The 17,664-nt window shown below is 40.2% G+C and overlaps 2 protein-coding genes across 3 annotated transcripts in view; one reads left to right on the top strand and one right to left on the bottom strand.

Annotated features, from left to right (window-relative positions):
- Positions 1 to 3,893, bottom strand: part of P2RY14 (purinergic receptor P2Y14) — a 25,559-nt gene extending 21,666 nt beyond the window's left edge. Inside the window, exon 1 of the mRNA XM_006758959.2 lies at positions 3,474 to 3,893. The gene's annotated coding sequence lies outside the window, so the exon portion shown is untranslated. The remainder of the gene's footprint in view (positions 1 to 3,473) is intronic.
- The window catches only part of MED12L (mediator complex subunit 12 like), a 398,615-nt gene that overhangs the window by 176,880 nt on the left and 204,071 nt on the right, over positions 1 to 17,664 (top strand). The window lies entirely within an intron of this gene.

The raw sequence follows: 17,664 nt of genomic DNA on the forward strand, positions 1-17,664 counted from the left end.
GGGACACCCGGGTGGGCCAGTGGATCACTGCTGCACTGCCCAGCCACCCAGGGTGGGTCGCATACGGGACTCCTGCCACCCCGGGTTGCAGATAGCAGGCCCAGATGGCGGCAGGGCAGGCAGGATGGCGCTAACCTGCCCTGCCTGCAGTATGCAAATTAGCTGCCATCTTTGTTGGTTAATTTGCATATCACGCTGATTAGCCAATGGGAGGCATAGCGAAGGTATGGTCAATTACCATGTTTGTCTATTATTAGATAGGTTGTGAGATTTGATTTTTTTCATTATACTCTAACTAAACCTATATTTTAATGTTGAATGTAGAAGTAGATATGAGATTCTAAGGTCAGATGTTAAAGAGATATGCAAAAGTATAGAATAAAACCACTTTTGCAACTAAAACCTTTTTTTGAAATATGGTGATTTTTCATAAAAATATGCTATTTGTGTTAAAATTTGATGCTATCATTTAAGTGAATTCAAAATATGTATAAATTTTTCAATTGTAAGTTCTAATATAATAAGTATTGCTAGTATAACTTACATAACAAAAGATCTTTGGGCTCCTCAGTAGTAGAAAAGGGATCTTGAGACCAAAAGTTTGAGAATTCCCGGTGAAAATTTATTTTCCTATAAGATTTTTTGGGGGGTTAATTTGCTTATTTTTCTGTATATAACAAAATGGGACTCAAGACTTTTGTGAAGAAGAATTACATTTTTTTTTTTTTAATGTGAAACTTCCAACTCAGATACCTTTCATTTAAATTTTTCTTGAGTTTTTTTTTTTAAGATTGTCAGGTTTTCCATCTATTCACCAAACATGTGAATGAAGCAAATCACCTGAGTGTCTTTCTGGACCTCTTTCTGCAGGGAACCACCATGTATGGGGCTAATGAGCCGGACTCAGGTCTGCAGCCCCCTCACGGCCAGGCCCACTCTCTGGCCATGAAGGACTGGCCTGCCAGTTTCCAGTGTTGGCCACCTATGTTACTAGGCTCTCATGTTTCATGAGCACCACTTATGTGCTCATGATGCCCAGTTTCCTGTTGGAGTGACATCAGGGTAAATTAGGAGAAGTATTCATTTCCCCTTATTTTGTGATTTCTTTTTTGGCTCCACGAGTGCCAGATTCTAACTCAAACATTTTTTGTGTGGAATTTTACCATTGCTAGTACTACTTCTAACAAATAAGTTCTTAGCAAGAATGGGGGAAGGAATTCCATTTTTAACCGTTTGGCTGCTGACGTATTTTTTCAGACATATGCCAAAACTGCGGCACTAATTGCGTGTGTATGGGAAAAAATGTAAAACACTTTTTATACAATAAACTCACTTGTATTGCTTTGCAACAACAAAAATTAAAAAATACCAATTGTTTACATAAATTTGTTTTAAATAAGAAGAGCGTGATAGTGCTCCTTAGCAGTCAAACGGTTAATTAAATAGCTGCTATGTTCTTGGTACTAGCATGACTAAGTTGATATCTCTGTAGCTCTTTGCGGGTGATAGCTTTATCATGATGTTTTATAGATAACTAGAGGCCTGTTGCACGAAAAGATTCGTGCAATAGGCCTTCCCTTCCCCTGGCTGCCGGCACTGGTTTTCCTCCGGCACCCAGGACCCCGGCTTTTGCTCTGGCCAGAGCCACCTTCAGTCTTCGCTGCTCTGGCTGGAGCCGCCTTCAGTCTTTGCTCCGCCACTTTGCACCTACATATGCAAATTAGCCACCATCTTTTTTGGGGGGGGTTAATTTGCATATCTCGCTGATTAGCCAATGGGAGGCGTAGCGAAGGTATGGTCAATTACCATGTTTGTCTGTTATCAGATAGGATTATTAGATAGGATGGGACAGGAGAAGATCAAACAGGCAAAAGAGCTAAAAAACAATAAAAAAGTAGCTCAGTGTCACAGTTCAGCTGTTTATCCGTAAAGTGCCTGCTTTTCCCCCGAGACTGCCTCTAAAAGTCTGAGTCCCAGTAACATTGAGTCTCTTATACAGTGTGATTATTGCCATTGTTGTGAAAACAGCTAGCTAAGGGACAGAGCAGGCTTGGGTGCATCTCTAACTTGTGTTTATGTGTAAATCACAGTTTTTATTGGGCATATTCATCTCCTTAGGTCAGAGGAAACATGGGTTCAGTGAAAGGACATTAGACTTGAAGCCAGATGACTTTACCCCAAATACCATCCTTGTCCTTATTAGCTGTGTTGTCTTGTTCAAGTCACTAAACCTCTCTGGACCCTCATTTCTTAATCTGTAAAGTAAAGCCAGTAATAGAAGGTCTTTCCCAATGTAATTTGGCACTGGAAACCCCCAATTTTGATATTAGTATTTGTGCAAAGCCTTTAAAAGCAGGGGACTATGCCTATAGGGACAATTAGAAGTCCGCATCTCACGATCATGTAAAATTATGTAAATCATCATTATAGGTGTTCTGACCCCTTGACTTCTGGGACTGCCTTTTAAGACTGATTCTTTATTATTGTGTTGAGTCACATGAAATTGCTGACAAATTGACTTTCTTATCGAAAAAAATGGCAGTTTTATAGGGTTAATGCTAATACATTTAATAGTTATAAGTAAAATTATATATCAGTGGTTTAAAAAAATCTATATAATTGTACCAAAGGGTATATTGGGGAAAGTATGCATGCCTAGATCTTTGTTATATTTTCCAAAAAAAACTTTACTCTGGAGTTTTTCTCAGAATGTCTTGATGACATATGGTAATCTCTCGCAACCAGTGAAATGTGTTGAAGAACGTGATAAAGGGTCTTTCCTGCTAGTCGATTCATTTTAATTACAGTAAGTGGGAGATCTGTGTCTGTATTTGAATGTCTGTGTGTCTGTGTAGAGAGAGATTTTCTCCTGTGAAGGCTTTCTTTAAGTGGGGAATGCTGGCAAGAACAATTATAGGTATAAAATGAGTTAGACGACTTAGGAGGTTGCAGTTTCTCCACTTAAAGTCATTTGTTAAAAAGTCAGAGCTTTTAAAAAATACTAAATTGAATGGTTTTAAAAATTTTCACGGCAGAGAGTGAGGTGCTTGCAGTTGGTTAATTATCCTCTGGAAGTCTTGCTTCCCTGGCAGTGTTCTTATAATTTCTCTGGAAAATGAGGTTCTTTAAAAATTATTTTGTCTGGAAAATAAACTGGAGTGGATTCTAATCACAAATTAAGTTTTTAAATAAGCTATTAGCCTAGATTTTATGGAATTTACTATTCAGTTTCTAGAAAAATGAACATAGAACAAGTTCCACAAATTATGTTCTTTGTCCTTGCCATCCACAAATTAAAGCTTAAAAGCTATCCATGCTTGATTTTTAAATGTTTGTGAAATCGCAGAGGAAGAAATCAGAAGTTAAGAATCAAGAACGTGGAAATCAAAACCTAAGACAGTAACAGGAGCTAAAACAGCAACTATGAGGCATATTTAATTCCTGTTTCTTTCCCTTGAAAAGCAGTGACTCACCATTAGATCCACAGCAGTGGCCCAGGCGTTTATCGGTTCAGAGAAGACTTTAAATGCTTCCTTGCGTGAAGCATTTCACCTTTGGTTTCAGTTTTTAGTGAGATTGTGGCCTTTTGTGCTCTTAAACCAAACATTCTGGTTTTCTTTTTTTTCCCTGAGCATTTTAGTTTTTCATTGGACTCCCTTAGCCCTGAGGGTTACGTCATGCCCCAGCTGTATTGGTGCTCTTTATCACATCCCAAACTGGTTTTAACTCACTATCCCTATACACACAGCATTGTCTTATATTTTACAAGCAATGAGTTTACAATTTTTTTAAAGTAGGAATTTCTACAGCCTAATGCATGAGCCCATTGAAGAAAAGCCTGCTTCTTGAAATTAAAAAGAACATTTACAGGGAAAGTTAAGTTAGCCTTTGAAAAGTCTAATCTCACTGGTAAATCTGTCACTTGTCATCCCATCCATTAAGAAATTTGGGGGATATTAAAAGCACAAAAAGCCATTTTACATTGAAATCACAATGGTCTTTAAATATACTCAACAATGGTTGGACTTTCCTTACTTACCAGTTTTTCAAGTCCCTTAGGGTCTCTGTAGACAAGATTGGGTCAGCGACTGTGACATCTGATGTTGAGAGAAATATACTTTGCTTTCTGCCTGGGCTGCTCTTGTTGACCAGTGGAAATGCTGCATTAGCTCTCAAACCAAAACATTTAAAGTGCTCTATGAAATGCTGACTTCCTGCCAATGGTTTGAATGTCAAGTACTACAGATGTCCAGTCCTTTTTGGAGCCCAGATGTACGATGTGCTTGTATAAGTTGGATCTGATTTGTGCTTAGGGTTACAAATTACAAATTATCGAGGTCTGAGCCAGCAATAACTGGGATTAAACTGGGTGCAGGGGGAGAGGAGAGGGCGACCCCCAAGTGAGAACTGCAGCCTGATGAGGCTCCGTCTTTCCCATGCTTAGCTCTGACCTCTTCCTGTGAAGCTGTTGTAAGAATAGCTTCTATATTTATTGGGAAGTTTTTTCAAGTTGTAATTCACATGGCTTCAACTAACTCCTTAAAATTTGTTGGAAACCCGAAAAATATTTGAGAATAAAACAGACCAGAGCATTTCCCATTTCAATATCAGGGAAAGAAGTGGGGAGGCTGTGCAAGTATGTGTTTACCTGAGCATTTTTTTTTGTTGTTAATCCTCACCCGAGGATATTTTTCCATTGATTTTTAGAGAGAGTGGAAGGGAGGAGAGAGACAGAGAGAGAGAAACATTGATGTGAGAGAGACACATCGATTGGTTGCTTCCTATATGCTTCCCGACCAGGGCTGGGGATCAAGCCTGCAACCAAGGTACATTGTGCTTGATGAGAATTGAACCCAGGACCCTTCAATCTGACGGCTGACACTCCATCCACTGAGCCGAACTGGCCAGGGCCATCTGAGTGTCTTGATCAACCAAGGCCAAGGTAACAACCAAATCACAAGGAAGATGGTAAAGGACCTCAGGCTGTTTACTTAGTGCCTAATCTAGTCTGGCTGTGATTCTGACATACCCATTGAATTGGTGCTATTAGGTCTCTTCATCTGTCTTCAGGTTACTCCCACCTCCCTTAAGTTTTCCCATTGATTTTTAGAGAGAGTGGAAGGGAAGGGGAGAGAGCACCCTGTTTGACCCCAGTTTCTGGATTATTTTTTATTTAACGGATTGTTGCCAGGATTCTGTATTCTTACGTGGCACTCTGGATTGATGCAATCATAGTTTGTCTCTCAGGGGGACGGGCCCGGCTTTCCTGTGTTCTGTTTACTCAAATGTCATCCAACTTTGGACCTACATCATTACCTTCACTTGTTTTGTCGGTTTCTTTTCCTTTGCATTGGGGTAGCATGCTCATTGTCAATCATGCTTATTATCATTATCAAACAAAAGAAAACCCCTCAAAACTTCCCCTTGACTGTGAGTTCCCCTTGTTTGGTACTGTAGTCTACTGATCACCCGAGCTCAAAGCCACTAAATTCTCCTTCACTATCTCATCACTCCTATGCAGACACTTACCAAAACCTGATGGTTTTTTTTAACACCTAAATATTTCTTGTGTATGATTTTCTCCAAACCTAAGGTCATTTTTCTGCTTATATTCCCTCCCTCCAGTCTATGGCCCACCCACAGTGTCTGCCCCCAGTCACCTATGGGAGGGATACTTCTAAAAGACAAGCATGGCCATGTCCTTTTGGTGGGTCCTTCTCCCCTACAAATTAAGTTCATGTTGTTAGACCTGGCAGACCTGGTGCGCGTGACTGACACTCTCATCTCTGCCCTGACTCTCCTTGAGCTTGACCCAGCAGCATCACTGACCTTTTGGAACTTCCTGCAGTTATCGATGGTCTTGCCTCCTTGCGTGGGCTCATGCTTTTCCTCTGCCTGAACTCACTGTCTGGAATAATTCTTTCCTTCCACCTGGTTCATCCTGAATTTGAGCTTTGTTTCTAGAATGTCAGCCTCACTTTTTATTCTCTTCACATACATCTGCTCTATTTATATCTGCTTTCTGTTTACATGGAGTCATCTTAAAAATTAAATGTTTGGCTTCAGCCTAAGCAAAAATACATTCGAAATGACAGATTTTATGCATCTCTTCACTAGTGAACCAAGTAGTATTAATCACTTCTTTGAGCAAGGTGCTGTGGGGGCCCGCGGTGCTCCTAAGGGGTGTGCCTTCTTTGCGAATGGTCTGTCCTCATTTCTCCCAGCGGGACCGGGAGCTGTTGAAGCAGAGCATTATCTTCTTAATTTTAATCTGCAGTACCTACCTCTTTTACTCATGGAATTAAAATAATAGAAAAGAAAAAAATAATACAAAAGTAAAGATGTGTTGATTTCTTAATTTTCTCTTCCAGGTTTTACTTATAGCACTTGGTTTCTTTCATAAATGAGACTTCTAAACATTGATAAAGCCAAAGTAAAAGTTAATACGTTCACTTTTATTTTGGAAGGCTTGGGATCCGTGACATAAAAACAAACTGTCTTTTATAAATATTCAGTTTCCTATGCAGGGATAGGTTTGTTTATTTGTAATACAGTAACTGCTACAACTAGCTCAGATACAAAAACAAAACAAAAAACTTGAGTCATATGTGTGTATTTTAATCAAAATCAATACTTGGGGGCTCTGGCCAGGTGGCTCAATTGGTTAGAGCATTGTCCCAATATGCCAAGGTTGTGGGTTTGACCCCTGGTCAAGGCTTATATAATAATCAACCAATGAGTACATAAAAAACTGGAACAACAAATTGATGTTGTTAAATTAGTTTTATTTGAATTACTAACACAAAGAAATAAAAATTAAAAACTTGTCTAAATGTCTTGGGCTAGGAATAGGAGACAAAAGAGAAAACAGTGGAGGTCCTCTTTACTTAAACAAAATTACCTCCTGGGTGGGGTGCCTATGGATTGCTAAGCAAAGGGGTGATGTGCCAACCCCAGGAAGCCAGTCTGGACAGCCAGGCAACATGGCTGTCCTTCTCCTCTTCCTTCCCTTCCCCTTCTTCCTTTCTCTCTGTAAAATCAATAAATAAATTAAAAAATTTAAAAATCTGTTCTTCGATATGGGCAGATCAAGCTTGATTCAATTTCATCACATTAAATAATGAAGACAGTGTTGAAAGTCGAAAGTATTATACAAGAATGTCAAAGGAAAAAAATTTAATGGAACGTGTACGTTTATAGTGGCATTCCATTTTGTAGGCTGACTGGAGAGCGGTGGGGAGGGGATACCTGAAACACAATCTCTAAGTCTTAGGTATTCAACACTCTGGGGGATAATAAAGAAAAATATTGACAGAATCCACTGGCACAAAGCTAAGGATGTGTGGAAACCTGAGGATATGAGAGGAGCCCTGAATAATGAGGTAAGTATCAGTGTCTGGGATTTAGGAGTCTGTCCAAAGCAAGATAAATCAGTTTAAACATCAAAGATGTACTTCTATAAATGAAATAATTTTAGAGACACAGCTTTTTTTACTGTGTTGAAGTTGATATTGTCTAGTTTTGCATTGTGCCAGAAACCTCTCTAAACTGACTCCCAGCCCTGCTTGCTGATAGTCTCCAAGCTCAGGTGGAGCCACAGTAGCACGAGGTATGCCATTTGATGTGGCTTAAACCACGTTCCGTTTCCAGACTTACCATCTATACTCTCACTTCTGGCCTTTATCAGGCTGTTTCTCCTCCATCTCTACCTCATGTGTATTCTTAGAGCCCACCCAGGACCCCATGTTTATGGTGCTTTTCCTTACCTTCCCTCTAAGCATGAGTAGACTGTAATCCCCGCTCTGAATTCCTACAGTGCTTGATTTGAATTCTGATTAGGCCTCAGTATCATAGATGGTATTGACTAAATCTCCTGGTTTGGCGGGGATGGCAGGTCTTTTGGTGATGTTCCCCAATTCTGTTATCCGTGTAGTCACTTGGGGTGTTGGATGGGAAGGCATGTGGTTTTTCTGCAGCCTCTGTCCCCCATGTTGCCTGGCTGTCCAGACTGGCTTCCTGGGGTTGGCACATCACCCCTTTGCTTAGCAATCCATAGGCACCCCACCCAGGAGGTAATTTTGTTTAAGTAAAGAGGACCTCCACTGTTTTTTCTTTTGTCTCCTATTCCTAGCCCAAGACATTTAGACAAGTTTTTAATTTTTATTTCTTTGTGTTAGTAATTCAAATAAAACTAATTTAACGTTTTTCATCAAGTCATGCATTGATGTACTTTAAGAACTCAAACAATGTATAAAACTTGTAATGAAATTTAGTAATAGTCCCTGTGCCCCAGTGGCCACCTTTTCACTTTGTAATTCTTATTTTGGGGTATCAACCCTGATATTGCTACATAACTGACAGTTCTTGGCTTGCAGAAGTATCTGTTGACTTCTTTGTGTGGAAGATGAAGATTTAGCTCCCTTACCCTCCACACTTGTTTTCACCTGGATAGTTAAGACTACAATTTTTGGATAAGTCAGTATCCCTTGTTCATATAATTGGAGCTGTGTAAATGTTATTTATGGTCGAGGCTTATCACTTGTATTGAAAGGGATGGCAATCCCCAGCCTCCTCCCGTGACCTGGAGAGACTACCCTCTTTAGTCCAGGCTGCACATTTCCCATTTCCAGTCAGTTAAGATATGTAAACATGCTATATAAATATTAGTTCTTATTATCACTTTAGAGTTATAATTTGAGCCAAACTTCATTTAGTTCAGTTCTTAGCTGCATGTGTATGAATAAGCTTAAAAGCACTTCTGTCAACAGCTGTGTTTGGAGAAATACATGAAGTCCAGGTATGTATTTATATAGAACTTTGGTTGGATAGATACTTTTTAGTATTATACCTCAAAGGCAGAGGAAATGTGTGTTGACACATTCTTCTGATTAATAATTCTCTGTTATGTTTTGGTGGAGGGCCCTTTTGGTTCTCAGTTTTAGGTATTTTGCTTTTGGCAGGTTGCAGTTGGTGCTGCCTTGGAAAAGTCACACCTCCACTTCCAAAACTGTGTCTTTATTCTTGTCTTCCTGTTAAAACTTCCGTGCTACCTGAAGCCTAAATCAATTCTGAGCCTGTGCATGCTGCGCTCTTGTAGTTTTCCCAGAAGCCATATATTATACTTGATAAGCAAGGCCCCTGATTTTATCTTTTTAAAAATATAGATGATCACTTAGAAGATAAAAGCTTCTGAGTCATAAATAGGCCGACTGGGGATGGGCTTGTGGAGTTGATGAGACTGTTGGGAGACCAATTTCACGTAAGAATAAGTAATTTGAGAGAACTAACTGCCAAATAACTGAGGGGGGGGGGATGCAGGAGGAAGACAGTGACTCTCATTTGTAAAAATACTATTTTGGGGGTTCATACTAATTGGTAACCTTCATGTGTGAGAGTGTGACTTATATCTACCCAAATTTTTGTCATCTATCAAAAGTGGAGAATGTCTAGATAATGAGCATCCAGTAGAGAGAAAGCCTATGGCCATTGAATATTGCTCAGCAGAGGGGCATAAGTATTAACCCCTCCCCCCTCCCAGCACAGCTGAGCATCTGTGTTGCCATGAGCCTCTTACACACATTGTCAGTCTCTTCCTAGGGGCCTCAGGCAGTCTACCAGAGCCTGCTGCTGAGAGGAATCCTTTCACCATCTTTGGCTAGAGAGTCATCCAGGACAAAATGAAAGAAAAAATTACTGCAAATGTGTCCACTCCAGCATGGAGACAGAATCAGGGGTGGGTTAATCTGTGATTTTTTTTGCAGTTAACCCTGCATAATGTGCTCAGAGTTACATTTGGTAACAAAAGTGAGTTCTGCCTCTTAGCCTGGGGACCTTGGGCAAGTTATGTAATCTCTGTAAATCTCCGCTTCCCATCTGCAAAGGGGTAGGCTGTCACCTCCTCATCAAAGTTGTTGGAAAGTCTAAATGAAGAAATGTGTTTTCTTCCTGCAGTGCTCAGCCAAAGTAGGTGGTCAAGTCAATGGTAGGGGCTCTTGTTAATATAACCACAGGCTAATTGTTGCTTTAAATTTTTCTTGAGATGGAACAATTATTGAATATATAGTAGATAAAGAATGCTGTGCTTTGCAGCTTTAGTAAATGTTGATTTCTATGAAAAAAATTCTAATTTAAGGAAGTCTTTGGCCCAGTAACGATGGTTAAAGGAAAGCTCTCAGATGAGAGCCATACATAACCCTAGGGGTAGTGTTTCCAAGTTATAAACGTAATACCAGGAGGAAATAAGCAGATGCAGTAGCGTGCTGAATTCAGACCTTTTGAGATGGTCACACATCAGTGGTCTGCTCTTTGGCCCAGCTTCCTGACTCCCTGGTGAGGAAGCCAGGGGTTCCCCTTCCAGTCCTTGGTCCCTGGTTCCGCTCATTCCCACAGGGAGTGTGAATATGCATGCTCCTCTTTCTCTCTATTGTCGATTTGAGAAGTTTTTAGGGTCCTGCTATTTTTCCTGTTGTAGACAAAATGTATGGTCCTAAAATACCTCTTCACTGCCAGAAGTCACATCTGACTGCCACCCTCCAGGGAAGACTAAAGCATACTGTGCTGACGGCACTGTTTAGCAAGGTCTGGATGATCTCTTATTTTAAGGCCCAGGAGATAGTAAATAATAGTAAAAGCAGGAAGCATTTATTTTTCCTTAGGTGAGGAGAACAGAAGTTCCTATGAACAGAGCATTTTGTAAATATTTTGATAGTTCAGCTGACTGGGTATTAATCCATTCGGTTTTATTGTGGAAAATGGCAGAGGGTTTTGTGTGTGTTTTTGTTATTTTTAATGGGACATAGGAAAAAGTAATGGTTGAATTGGCTAAAGGTTCTCTTACCATTTGGCAACCTCATATCACTTAACAACTTTACATACGAATATGTGCTGCTTGCCCAGAGGTGGGATGCTTACCACTCTCCACTGGAGGCACTTAGCTTCAAAAAAACCCAGCAAAAAAAGCAGCACATGACCCAGCTGCTTCTGAAATTTCAGGAATGGTGCAGTTTTAAATGGGAAATGATTATGAGAGACTGCAGATATTTTTGATCCAAGTTTTCTCAGAACCATTTGGAATGGCTTTTCAGTGGCCTGGCCTGGGAGGCAGCTTTTTGTCCAGTCTTTCTCTGTAGTGCTTATTCTGCAACTTCAATTTAATCCTCTTTTTACTGAATGCCAATTGGCATGTTGTTGTTAGTCTAAATATTTATAGGATCTTGCCTTTTCGGCAGTTGAAACATTTGTTGACCTTGTGGTCTTGGGGGCTGTGAGAGACAGTTTGTCTGATTGGTTGAAAATAATGTCTCTGAAGTAGATTGCTTCTTTTAATGTTGCCTTATAAGTACTTATAATGTTGGCTAACTCACTGGCTCTGTGCCCTTGGGCCTGTTACTGAACCTCTCTGTGCCTTAGCATTCTCTTCCTTGGCATGATCTATACAAAAATAATGATAGTATCCACTTAAGTATTTTTGTGAGTTCCTGGCACATAGGTGAATCAATGTTGCCTGTCATAAGTATTATTTTTTTGATGATAGACCAAAGAAAAAAAAAAGCTTGCATTGCAGGGGGTTTCTTATCTCTAAAAGATTATAATTGGTTGGAGAAAATATGATTTTGAAATTGACCTTCACAATATCGATTTATATTTTATCATAATTTTCCTCTGGCCTGTGTTTAGACTATCTTCTGTCTAGCAGGTGTCATTGGACCATTTGGTGTAGATGAGATTCACACAAATTTTTAAATTTCAAATATTTTCTCCATACTACAGAATTTGAATGGTAATTAATATTGCCTATTCCTTTCTCATCTTTCCTCTGTAACTTTAGGCATTTTGTATATAAACAACATAATCAATTTGTTTTGGCCTCAAGCTCATTTTTTTGGCCTCAAGCTCTATTTATTTTCTATAAAATAAAATTTGGTGAAGGAACAGATCCAGCATTCATACCATTTCAATCCATGGATCCTTGTTGTGCTCTGAGGCATTTACAGGCCCTCTTTTGAGGTTCATTTTCATTCAGAGGCACTGATAAGGCCACCCTGTGACGGATCAGACCTACGTGCTATACGGTCACCCGCTCAGAGGCATAATCAACTGCTCCAGACCCTCACCACTTTCTTTAATTTGCTTGTGGACTTGTTGTGTCATACACATTTTAGTAAACACCAGTATGGATGCTGCATATATGTAAAGAAAGTAAAGAAAATTTCCTGTTGCCTTGAAGGAGGAAGAAAGACTGACTAAAGAAGTGCAGTCTGGGAGTAGCCCTTTGTTGAATTCTTAAGGTGCCCTTGTAGCACGTGAATGAGAATGCTCACTGTCAAGCTGCTTTTACTTACAGTGGCTGCTGAATGCCCAGAGCTGTGGCGCATCCTGAGGAAGCAGGGATTTTTTTAAATTTCTGTCTTTATTTGTTTTAGACCTGGCATCAAAAACTGATGTGTGTGGGCCCTTTTAGAGTCCTTCAGGGCAGGGCCCTGTCTGCCTACTGCAGGGCCAGGACAAGGAACTTTGGCATCAGTATGTGTACTGTTCTCCGAGCTTTGCCTTTGTCACCTGTGTGCTCGTGCTGACGTGGTGCCTCCCGGACAAGGCTGTGTGAGTTAGGTGAAGCAGTACATGTGGAATGCACACAGTGTGAGGCACAAACCATAGCTGGTAAATGTTAGTAACTGCTTTTGATAATGGAATTGTATTCTGCTCCCACCCTGGCCCTTACTGGGCATATCTTAGAAAAGATTTTGGCCTTTAATTCCAGGAGCATCCAGCTGTATCCTGTAGCTGTGTCCTATAGCTGCATATCATTTAGAGGTTTTGCAAATAGGATCTGAACACTTGATGTCACTAGTAAGTTTTGCAGGACTTTGGGTAAAGAGTGAGGAAGGAGATGGTATTGTACTAATATGCTTTTTATTTAAATGTTCAATGGGTCAGTTAATTCCTCAATTTTAATGAGAGAATTGGATTAAAAAGAATTGGATTAAAAAGAATTGGATTAAAAATGATCTAAGATCCATTCCTCAAAATTTTCAGGCTTTTTTGGGCAGTTCTTGTATCTCTCTAAAGTGTTTGTGCAGGTGTGTTCAAGCATATGTTCTCAGACTGAATATGTGTATATTTTTTAGTTTTGTTTTGAGTGGCAGAGCAGTGGAATCCATTTCATTCTATTAAAATATTTTTTAAAAAAAAACCCTAATGGCTTAACTAAGTAAAAGTGTACCTCTAAATGCAGATGGAAATGCAGAGAGCAGCAAGCCTACCTGCTCAGCCCCTACCTTGTTGCTCCCAAGATATGTGATCACTTGTGGCTCAGGAAGAGTTTAAAAATGGTGTTGATCTAGAAGATCTGTGTAGAATAAGCCTCTACTACAGTTGCAGCTGTGGGCTTCATAGATATTTTAGTAATTCAAAACCAAAGGAATTCCATTTGTTTATTTTTGCTGATGTTGCCTTTGCCTGGGAAGATAAGAAATATTGCTAAGACCACTGTTAAAGAGTTTACTGCCTATGTTTTCTTTTAGAAGTTTTGTGGTTTCTGGTCTTATATTTCAGTCTTAATCCGTATTGAATTAATTTTTGTACATGGTGTAGAAAGTGGTTAAGTTTCATTGTTTTTTGCATGTAGCTGCCCATTTTTTCCCAGCACAAGCAATCAAAGTATCCATTGATAAATGGACAAAGATGTGATGAGATACACACACACACACACATACACACACACATTCACACACACACACACACACACACACTAGAGGCCCGATGCACGAAATTTGTGCAAGGGCCTTGTCCCCGGCCCCCGCCCTCCCACCTCCGCAGCAGTCAGGAGCCTCTGCTGCCTCTGCCGTGGCCCCCGCCCGCTGTAGCTTTGTCCAGAAGGAAGGACATTCGGAAGGGTGCCTGGTCTAATTAGCATATTTTGCTTTTATTACTATAGATATTAATCAGCAATAGGAAAGAATGAAATCTTGCCATTTTGATAACATGGATGGACCTAAAGAGTATTGTGCCAAATGAAATAAATCAGACAGAGAAGGACAAACATCATATGATCTTATTTATATGTGAATCAAAAACAAAAAACCAAAAAACAAATGAACAAACAAAATAAGACAGAAACAGACTCATAGACATAGAGAACAAACTGGTGGTTTCAGAGGAAACAGGGGTAGGGGAAAGAGGGAAAAAGCTGAAGGGGAATAATAGATAGAAATTTCCAGTTGTAAATCAGTAAGTCATGGGGATGCACTGTACAGCATAGATAATACAGTCAGTATCCTAATAACCTTGTATGGTGTCAGATGGTTACTAGACTTACCATGGTGATCACTTTGTTAGGTATATAAATGTTGAATAACTATGTTGTATACCTGAAACTAATATAATATTGTATATTAGCTATGTTTTAATTAAAAAATAAAAGTCTATCTGGAACAGCCAGAAAACAACCCTAATGAATTGACATTTAGAAGTTGGTGAAGAACTAGGTTATAAGGAGAATCTTGCTAATTGGATATGGTCCCTTTCCTTTAGGAAATTACAATATAAGGACACACCATTTAATTCACACCTGGGCTTCCTTTCTGCTCAGAACTTCCTGGACCCTTTGTGGTCTGTTGGTGTGGGCCAGCAGGCCTGTGTGTCATGCCTGGACAAGAGGTAGGCATTTCCCTCTTTACTCCAAGCACTCATCCCCTCCTGGGACAAGGTGAGACACTTTCTGGGTCAGCTGTCTTTATAGGCTAGAGTTAAGAATGAGACAATCTCCATGAAAACTAGACTCTCTGGTGTCTTTATATTCGTTGCAGGACTTGATGTGTTCCCCTCTTGTGACTTAGTTGGAATACCAGTTATGCACTTCAGGCATTTCTGGGGTGGGCCTAGAATAGAGAGAGCCATCGGTTCAGTCCAGTTATCCAGCCTGCATAGGTGCACATGGAGCTCAGTTAATGTAGCCACTGGAATGCTTGGCTCTTCTTTGAGTGACAGTGCTTTCCTGTTTTAAAGGTATTTGGTGTGTGCACATGTACATTTTAGTGAAAAGAGTTAAGTGTTTTGATGAAGATATTTATTTCTCTTATTGATATATGTATTTATGTGTATATTAAATATATAATGCTGTACATTTATTATCAGTAATAAATCCAATGATTTTCTTACCCCCAAACCACTCAGTAATGTTTGGGAATGGAATGATGTGGAACAAAAAGCTCACCTGTGGTGTTTACTTGTTTAGCTCCTTTGATTTGAGTTTGGTTAATTCATGTGCCCTGGCACGGTGACGGCTGCTCTGGTGAGCACAGGCTCTGCAGTGCCGTTACTCTGGCTTTCCTTCCGAAGGAGTTGCTCCTTTTGAACTATGGTACATTTTCTTCTCGCCTTTAGATTTGAGGAGGAGCTTTCTGATCTGAAGTTCATTGCCCCAGGAAATACTTTTGAAGGAGCTTCCTTTACCAAAGACTTAGGCAAAACACATGGCTAGGGTGAACTTACAATTTATTATTTAAATTTCTGAGCATGAAAGGAACATTCACTATAATTACACTAGGACTGCCAAGTGAACTGGATCTATTGTGGGATATAGGTCACTCTAAGACCAGTACTTCAAATAGTTAGAATAGGAACTTCGAATATGCAAAGTCTTTTGAAGGCCCAGGACTTACCTAAACCTTAAAATGAGCCCCAGACAAACAGGCTGTACCTGTCTCTCTTGGTAGTGAATGCTGCTGTGATGTAGGATTGCTGTCTACTATTTTTTAAAAATATATTTTTATTGATTTCAGAGAGGAAGGGAGAGGGAGAGGGAGAGAGGGAGAGAGAGAGAGAGAGAGAGAGAGAGAGAGAGAGAGAGAGAAAGAGAGACATCAATGATGAGAAAGAATCATTGATTGGCTGCCTCCTGCACGCCCCCTACTGGGAATCAAGCCCACAACCCAGGCATGTGCCCTTGACTGGAATCAAACCCAGGACCCTTCAGTCCCCAGGCCGGACACTCTATCCACTGAGCCAAACCAGCTAGGACATGCTGTCTACTATTTATTGAGCATCTAGCATATGTAAATACTCAGTTCTAGTCTTTAGGAAGATTCTTTCTACCACCACTTAAAAGAGCTCATTGCTTTCCCAACCAAACATCCTGACTTACAGTTTAGCCCCAATTCCTTTTTTTTTCTCCCTGCTTTGTTATTTTCTGTTCTAACTCCGTTCTTTTATGATGTCGCTGACTGTGTTAATTCATCCTGTTCTCCCCCTTTTGTAATCCCTACATGTTAATTATAAATTATTTAGACCCAAGTCCTTTTTTTTTTGTTATGTGATAAATACTCCAGATCTGTAACCACTTTAAGGGGGAGCTTGGGCATTCTTAATTTCTTGGTCCAAAACAGCATTCAGCTCACTGCTGGGTCCTCACTGTATTAATGGGTGTGGCTGGGAGATCACTGTGTTGGGGGTAGCAGAGCATGAGTGCTCCAGTTATAAAAAGAATGAGGCCCATTCACATTAATGGACATGGTGTTTGGAAATGGTGAAAGGTCCATCTAGCTTAAAACTGCTTGTGTAAGAGTCGATATTACGAGAACATACAATGAATTTATATTCACCTCTCATGTCCTTCTTAACCTAGCTCTGCTAACATCTCTGTACAGCTGGTTTTTAATGACAGTTTAGTTAAGTACAACTCCATGTTGATGAGTGTTGTTCCTCCATGAACACTTTCCTGGGTGTGGAAGCATTAGGACCTAGTTGTGTAAAAGACTGTAATCACGTCCCACGTTAAGAATACCATTCCTGCAGTAGTTGTGCTAAGACAGCTACAAAAAACTCAGCATTTATCTTTATTCTAAGGGCATCACATCCATTATGCTGGCCTCTCGCTTTCCATCTCCCCAGACTGAGTTTGGGGTGAGGATGTGTCTGGCCCCTTTCCTTCTGTGTGGTGCAGGTCAAGCATTGTCTGGTGGCCCCTATGTGTTTAGTGACTGAATGACATTAGCTTTGATTCTTTTATTTTTTTAAAAAATGTGTTTTTATTTATTTTAGAGAGAGGGAGTGAGAAACATTGATTAGCTGCCTCCTGCATGCCCCCTACTGGAGATGGAGCCCAAAACCCGGGCATGTGACCTGATTGGGAATCGAACTTGCGACCTCTCGGTGCATGGGATGACACCCAACCAACTGAGCCACACTGGCCAGGACTGGTTTTGATTGTTTTGATGAGAGCATCTTCAGAGGCTTGTTTTGTTTATGCAATTAATTCTCAAACAACAGGTGGGATTTTCAAACTACGTTATACTCTTCCTCACCCTCATTTGAAAATGCCTGTATATGAAAGAGATTAGGGAGGTATGTTGCATGTATAAATGTTGGGGAGACCAGAAAAAGATACAGGTAGTAGTGATGGTGGAGGTGTATTGGCAGGCACTAAGTGGTAATTCACAAGTATGTTATCGAGAAATTGCCATTCGTTTTCTTATGTCATTAGGGCCGTTGGTTGCTTGTATTAAGGACAAATGGCAAAATGCCCTATAAATTTTTGTCAGTGGTTCTCAAAGTTTGGTTCCTGGACCCTGACTTGCAGTATCAGCTGACAACTTGCTAGAAATGCAAATTCTCAGGGATTGCTCTAGACAACCCATCCCCTGCACCCCACCGCCCGCCCCCCCC

Source organism: Myotis davidii, unplaced genomic scaffold, assembly GCF_000327345.1.
Source record: "Myotis davidii unplaced genomic scaffold, ASM32734v1 scaffold316, whole genome shotgun sequence".
Classification (NCBI taxonomy): Eukaryota; Metazoa; Chordata; class Mammalia; order Chiroptera; family Vespertilionidae; genus Myotis; species Myotis davidii.